General features: G+C 40.9%; 1 non-coding gene across 1 annotated transcript; it reads left to right on the forward strand.

The window, feature by feature from the left end:
• Window positions 1-4,188: 4,188 nt before the first annotated feature.
• LOC130978125 (small nucleolar RNA R71) lies at window positions 4,189-4,296 on the forward strand. The gene has a single exon (XR_009085785.1). It is a non-coding gene; the product is annotated as a small nucleolar RNA R71 (small nucleolar RNA).
• The last annotated feature ends 3,835 nt before the right edge of the window (window positions 4,297-8,131 follow it).

Consider the following 8,131-nt stretch of genomic DNA (forward strand, 5'->3'; position numbering starts at 1 on the left):
CAGACACATAATTGGGTGAACCTTTTCAGATTGTGACTCAGCTTTGCTAAAGTCCCCAATTAGAGGTGTCCAGGGTTCTTAAGCACACTCTTATTTGCCTTGGATCACAACTTTATTTCTTTCTTTTTTCTTTTTTTTTCGAATTTTTTTTTTTGCTTCAAGAATCATTTTTAATGATTTTTCAGATCCTCAGTAACATGTCTCCTTTTTCATCATTCTTTCAAGAGCCAACATTCATGAACCACAAATTCAAAAGACATATGCACTTTTCAAGCATGCATTCAGAGAACAAAAGTGTTGCCACCACATCAAAATAATTAAACTATTTATAAAATTCAGAATTCATGCAATTCTTTCCTTTTCAATTAAGCACGTTTTTATTCAAGAAAGGTGATGGATTCATAGGACATTCATAACTTTAAGGCATAGACACTAAGACACTAATGATCACAAGACACAAACATGGACAAACATAAAGCATAAAAATCAAAAAACAGAAGAATAAAGAACAAGGAAATCAAGGAACGGGTCCACCTTAGTGATGGCGGCTCTTTCTTGCTCTTGAAGATCCTATGGAGTGCTTGAGCTCCTCAATGTCTCTTCCTTGTCTTTGTTGCTCCTCCCTCATGATTCTTTGGTCTTCTCTAATTTCATGGAGGATGAGGGAGTGTTCTTGATGCTCCACCCTTAGTTGTCCCATGTTGGAACTCAATTCTCCTAGGGAGGTGTTTAATTGCTCCCAATAATTTTGTGGAGGAAAGTGCATCCCTTGAGGAATCTCAGGGATCTCATGGTGAGAAGGGTCTCTTGTGTACTCCATCCTTTTCTTGGTGATGGGCTTGTCCTCATCAATGGGGGTATCTCCCTCTATGTCAACTCCAACTGAATAACAGAGGTGACAGATGAGATGAGGAAAGGCTAACCTTGCCAAAGTGGAGGTCTTGTCCGCCACCTTGTAGAGTTCTTGGGCTATAACCTCATGAACTTCTATTTCTTCTCCAATCATGATGCTATGGATCATGATGGCCCGGTCTATGGTAACTTCGGACCGGTTGCTAGTGGGAATGATTGAGCATTGTATGAACTCTAACCATCCTCTAGCCACGGGCTTGAGGTCATGCCTTCTCAATTGAACCGGCTTTCCTCTTGAATCTTGCTTCCATTGTGCGCCCTCTTCACATATGATTGTGAGGACTTGGTCCAACCTTTGATCAAAGTTGACCCTTCTAGTGTAAGGATGCTCATCTCCTTGCATCATAGGCAAGTTGAACGCCACCCTCACACTCTCTGGACTAAAATCCAAGTATTTCCCCCGAACCATAGTGAGATAATTCTTTGGATTCGGGTTCACACTTTGGTCATGGTTCTTGGTGATCCATGCATTGGCATAGAACTCTTGAATCATCAAGATTCCGACTTGTTGAATGGGGTTGGTAAGTACTTCCCAACCTCTTCTTCGGATCTCATGGCAGATCTCCGGATATTCACCCTTTTTGAGTGAAAAGGGGACTTCGGGGATCACCTTCTTCAAGGCCACAACTTCATAGAAGTGGACTTGATGCACCCTTGAGAGGAATCTATCCATCTCCCATGACTCGGAGGTGGAAGCATTTGCCTTCCCTTTCCTCTTTCTAGAGGTTTCTCCGGCCTTGGATGCCATAAATGGTTATGGAAAAACGAAAAAGCAACGCTTTTACCACACCAAACTTAAAATGTTTGCTCGTCCTCGAGCAAAAGAAGAAAGAAGAGAGTAGAATAAGAAGAAATGAGGAAGAGGGGGAAGGTGGTGTGTTTGGCCAAGAAGGGAAAGAAGGGGTGTTTAGGTTGTGTGAAAATGAAGGGTTGAAGAAGGGTATATATAGGAGAGAGGGGGGTAATGGTTCGGCCATTATGGGTGGGTTGGGAGGGAAAGTGGTTTGAATTTGAAGGGTGAGGTTGGTAGGGTTTTATGAAGGATGGATGTGAGTAGTGAAGAGAAAGATGGGATTTGATAGGTGAAGGGTTTTTGGGGAAGAGGTATTGAGGTGATTGGTGAATGGGGGAAGAAGAGAGAGAGTGATGGTGGGGTCCTGTGGGGTCCACAGATCCTGTGGTGTCAAGGAAAAGTCATCCCTGCACCAAATGTTGCTCAAAATCACGTTTTGAGCTATTTCTGGCGTTAAACGCCGGGCTGGTGCCCATTCCTGGCGTTTAACGCCAGGTTGTTGCCCTTTACTGGCGTTAAACGCCCAGAATGGTGCCAGACTGGGCGTTAAACGCCCAACAGCTAGCATTACTGGCATTTGAACGCCAGCTTCTTCTCCTCCAGGGTGTGCTGTTTTTTTTTCTTGTTTTTCATTCTGTTTTTGCTTTTTTCATTGTTTTTGTGACTTCTTATGATCATCAACCTACAAAAAAGATAAAATAACAAAAGAAAATAGTTAACTATAAAACATTGGGTTGCCTCCCAACAAGCGCTTCTTTAATGTCATTAGCTTGACAGAGGACTCTCATGGAGCCTCAGAAATACTCAGAACCGTGTTGGAACCTCCCAACACCAAACTTAGAGTTTGAATGTGGGGGTTCAACACCAAACTTAGAGTTTGGTTGTGGCCTCCCAACACCAAACTTAGAGTTTGACTGTGGGGGCTCTGCTTGGCTCTGTTTTGAGAGAAGCTCTTCATGCTTCCTCTCCATGATGATAGAGGGATGTCCTTGGGCCTTAAACACCAAGGATTCTTCATTCACTTGAATGATCAACTCTCCTCTATCAACATCAATCACAGCCTTTGCTGTGGCTAGGAAGGGTCTACCAAGGATGATGGATTCATCCATGCACTTCCCAGTCTCTAGGACTATGAAATCAGTAGGGATGTAATGGTCTTCAATTTTCACCAAAACATTTTCTACAAGTCCATGAGCTTGTTTTCTTGAATTGTCTGCCATCTCTAATGAGATTCTTGCAGCTTGCACCTCAAAGATTCCTAATTTCTCCATTACAGAGAGGGGCATGAGGTTTACACTTGACCCTAAGTCACACAAGGCCTTCTTGAAGGTCATGGTGCCTATGGTACAAGGTATAGAAAACTTCCCAGGATCCTGCCTCTTTTGAGGCAGTTTCTGCCTAGACAAGTCATCCAGTTCTTTGGTGAGCAAAGGTGGTTCATCCTCCCAAGTCTCATTTCCAAATAACTTGTCATTTAGCTTCATGATTGCTCCAAGGTATTTAGCAACTTGCTCTTCAGTGACATACTCATCCTCTTCAGAGGAAGAATACTCATCAGAGCTCATGAATGGCAGAAGTAAGTCCAATGGAATCTCCATGGTCTCATTTTGAGCCTCAGATTCCCATTGTTCCTCATTGAGGAACTCAGAGGAGATTGGTACACGCCCACTGAGGTCTTCCTCAGTGGCGTCCTCCTCCTCTCTTTCCTCTCCATATTCGGCCATGTCTATGGCTTTGCACTCTCCTTTTGGATTTTCTTCTGTATTACTTGGGAGAGTGCTAGGAGGGAGTTCAGTAACTTTCTTGCTCAGCTGACCCACTTGTCCTTCCAAATTTCTGATGGAGGACCTTGTTTCATTCATGAAACTTTGAGTGGTCTTTATTAGATCAGAGACCATTGTTGCTAAGTCAGAAGTATTCTGCTTAGAACTCTCTGTCTGTTGCTGAGAAGATGATGGAAAAGGCTTGCTATTGCTAGACCTGTTTCTTCCACCATTATTATTATTGAAACCTTGTTGAGGTCTCTCTTGATTCTTCCATGAGAGATTTGGGTGATTTCTCCATGAAGAATTATAGGTGTTTCCATAGGGTTCTCCTAGGTAATTCACCTCTTCCATGGAAGGGTTCTCAGGATCATAAGCTTCTTCCTCAGATGAAGCATCCTTAGTACTGTTTGGTGCATTTTGCATTCCAGACAGACTCTGAGAAATCAAATTGACTTGTTGAGTCAATATCTTGTTCTGAGCCAATATGGCATTCAGAGTGTCAATCTCAGGAACTCCTTTCTTCTGACTAGTCCCATTGTTCACAGGATTCCTTTCAGAAGTGTATATGAATTGGTTATTTGCAACCATTTCAATCAATTCTTGAGCTTCTGCAGGCGTCTTCTTCAGATGAAGAGATCCTCCAGCAGAGCTATCCAAGGACATCTTAGATAGTTCAGAGAGACCATCATAGAAAATACCTATGATGCTCCATTCAGAAAGCATGTCTGAGGGACATCTTCTGATTAATTGTTTGTATCTTTCCCAAGCTTCATAGAGGGATTCTCCATCCTTCTGTCTGAAGGTTTGGACTTCCACTCTAAGCTTACTCCATCTTTGTGGTGGAAAGAACTTTGCCAAGAAGGCATTGACTAGCTTTTCCCAAGAGTCCAGGCTTTCTTTAGGTTGAGAATCCAACCATATTCTAGCTCTGTCTCTTACAGCAAAAGGGAATAGCATCAGTCTGTAGACCTCAGGGTTAACCCCATTAGTCTTGACTGTGTCACAGATTTGCAAGAATTCAGCTAAGAACTGATGAGGATCTTCTATTGGAAGTCCATGGAACTTGCAATTCTGTTGCATTAGAGAAACTAATTGAGGCTTAAGCTCAAAGTTGTTTGCTCCAATGGCAGGGATAGAGATGCTTCTCCCATAAAAATCAGGAGTAGGTGCAGTGAAGTCACCCAGCACCTTCCTTGCATTGTTGGCATTGTTATTGTTTTCGGCTGCCATGTGTTCTTCTTCTTTGAAGAATTCGGTCAGGTTCTCTAAAGAGAGTTGTGCCTTGGCTTCTCTTAGCTTTCTCTTCAAGGTTCTCTCGGGTTCAGGGTCAGCTTCAACAAGAATGCCTTTGTCTCTGCTCCTGCTCATATGAAAGAGAAGAGAACAAGAGAAATGTGGAATCCTCTATGTCACAGTACAGAGATTCCTTGAAGTGTCAGAGGAAAAGAAAAATAGAAGAAAAGAAGGTAGAAGAATTCGAACTTGATTAGTTAGAGTTCGAATTGTGCATTAAGAAGGAGTAGTACTCCATAAATAGAAGGATGTGAGAAGGAGGGAAGAGGATTTTCGAAAATTAAATGAAAAATTTTGAAAACATTTTTGAAAAACATTATTTAATTTTCGAAAATAAAAATAGAAAAGAAATCAAGTGATTTTTGAAAAAGATTTTGAGATTAGAAGTTAAAAAGATTTGATTGAAAACTATTTTGAAAAAGATGTGGTTAAGAAGATATGATTGGTTTTAAAAAGATGTAATAGAAAAGATATGATTTGAAAACAATTTGAAAAGATATGATTTAAAAACAATTTGAAAGGATATGATTTTAAAATTAATGACTTGCCTAACAAGAAAAGATATGATTCAAACATAAAACCTTCCTTAACAGAAAAGGCAAAAAATGTTCAATCAAATCATTAATTGTTAGTAAGTATCTTTGAAAAAGGAAAGAAATTGATTTTGAAAACATTTGATTGAGAAGATATGATTTGAAAAAGATTTGATTTTGAAAAACTTTGAAAACTTGAAAAAAAAAATTGATTTGAAAACAAAATCTTCCCCCTAGCACCATCCTGGCGTTAAACACCCAGAATGGTATACATTCTGGCGTTTAACGCCCAAAATGCTACCTCTTTGGGCGTTAAACGCCCAACCAGGTACCTTGGCTGGCGTTTAAACGCCAGTCTGCCTTCTTCACTGGGCATTTTTGAATGCTCAGCTTTTTCTGTATAATTCCTCTGCAGTATGTTCTGAATCTTCAATTCTTTGTATCATTGACTTGAGAAGACACAAATTAAAAATATTTTTGGATTTTTTAATAATCAAAATGCAACAGGAATCAATTAACAATGCATGCAAGACACCAAACTTAGCAGTTTGTGTGCTACTGACACTATATGAGACACATGAATACTCAAGTCAATAGAATTTAAAGATCAAAACAAAGAAGTACATGCATGGATTCGAAAAATATAACAAAAACATGCATTTGACACCAAACTTAAGATGAGACACTAGACTAAAGCAAGAAACGTCAAATATTTTTGGTTTTTTTTTTCATGGTTTTGTAATTTTTTTGTGATTTTCGAAAATTAAGTGGAAAAAGGTATCAAAATTCTTAATGAGAATTCCAGGAATCAGTGCAATGCTAGTCTAAGACTCCGGTCCAGGCATTAGACATGGCTTCACAGCCAGCCAAGCTTTCAAGGAAAGCTTCGGTCCAAAACACTAGACATGACCAAAGGTCAGCCAAGCCTTAGCAGATCACTGCTCCAAAAGCAAGATTGATGAAAATCAACAAGCTCTTGTGGTGATAAGTTGAAACCTCGGTCCAATCAGATTAGACATGGCTTCTCAGCCAGCCAGATTTCAACAAATCATCATGAAACTCTAGAATTCATCTTCAAGAATTTCGAAAAGATAAATACCTAATCTAAGCAACAAGATGAACCGTCAGTTGTCCAAACTAGAACAATCCCAGGCATTGTTACCAAAAGCTTGCTCAAAACTTGAACAATCCCCGGCAACGGCGCCAAAAACTTGGTGCGCAAAATTGTGAACAATACTTTTTCACAACTCTCATAATCCCTGGTCATGAACTCCAAAAAACTTGGTGGTTCAATTCCATGGCATTACACAACTTCGCACAACTAACCAGCAAGTGCACTGGGTCGTCCAAGTAATACCTTACGTGAGTAAGGGTCGATCCCACGGAGATTGTTAGCATTGAAGCAAGCTATGGTCATCTTGTAAATCTTAGTCAGGCAAACTCAATTGTATATGATGATGAACGAAAATAATATAAAAGATAAAGATAGTGATACTTATGTATATCATTGGTGTAAGAGCTTCAGACAAGTGTATGAAGATGCCTTCCCTTCCGTCTCTCTGCTTTCCTACTGCCTTCATCCAATCCTTCTTACTCCTTTCCATGGCAAGCTCGTGTAGGGTTTCACTGTTGTCAGCAGCTACCTCCCATCCGCGCAGTAAAAGCTAATGCACGCACTCTGTCACAGTACTGCCAATCACCGGTTTGGTTCCCTCCCCTACCGGAATAGAATCACTCTTTTGCGTCTGTCACTAACGCCCAGTAGGTTACAGGTTTGAAGCACGTCACAGCCATTCAATCATTGAATCCTACTCAGAATACCACAGACAAGGTTAGACCTTCCGGATTCTCTTGAATGCCGCCATCAGTTCTTGCCTATACCACGAAGACTCTGATCTCACGGAATGGTTGGCTCGTTTGTTAGGCGAGCACTCGGTTGTCAGGCGATCAACCATGCATCGTGCAATCAGGAATCCAAGAGATATTCACTAAGCCTCAGATGCTTGTAGAACAAGAATGGTTGTCAGTCACCTTGTTCATGGGTGAGAATGGTGATGGGCGTCAATCATCACCTTCATCATGTTGAAGAACAAGTGATATCTTGGTAAAACAACAAGCGGAATTGAATAGAAGAACAATAGTAATTGCATTAATACTCGAGGTACAGCAGAGCTCCACACCTTAATCTATGGTGTGTAGAAACTCCACCGTTGAAAATACATAAGAACAAGGTTTAGGCATGGCCGAATGGCCAGCCTCCCAAAGGTCTAAGATAGCATAAAACAAAGATAGCTACCCAAAAGTCTCTTTAAATATAATAGTAAAAGGTCCTACTTATAGAAAACTAGTACATAGATGAGTAAATGACATAAAAATCCACTTCCGGGCCCACTTGGTGTGTGCTTGGGCTGAGCAATGAAGCTTTTTCGTGTAGAGACTCTCCTTGGAGTTAAACGCCAGCTTTAGTGCCAGTTTGGGCGTTTAACTCCCAATTAGGTGCCAGTTCCGGCGTTTAACGCTGGAATTTCTTGAGGTGACTTTGAACGCCGGTTTGGGCCATCAAATCTTGGGCAAAGTATGGACTATTATATATTTCTGGAAAGCCCAGGATGTCTACTTTCCAACGCCGTTGAGAGCGCGCCAATTGGGCTTCTGTAGCTCCAGAAAATCCACTTCGAGTGCAGGGAGGTCAGAATCCAACAGCATCTGCAATCTTTTTGAGTCTCTGGATCAGATTTTTGCTCAGGTCCCTCAATTTCAGCCAGAAAATACCTGAAATCACAGAAAAACACACAAACTCATAGTAAAGTCCAGAAAAGTGAATTTTAACTAAA

This window comes from Arachis stenosperma, chromosome 4, assembly GCF_014773155.1.
Source record: "Arachis stenosperma cultivar V10309 chromosome 4, arast.V10309.gnm1.PFL2, whole genome shotgun sequence".
NCBI lineage: Eukaryota > Viridiplantae > Streptophyta > Magnoliopsida > Fabales > Fabaceae > Arachis > Arachis stenosperma.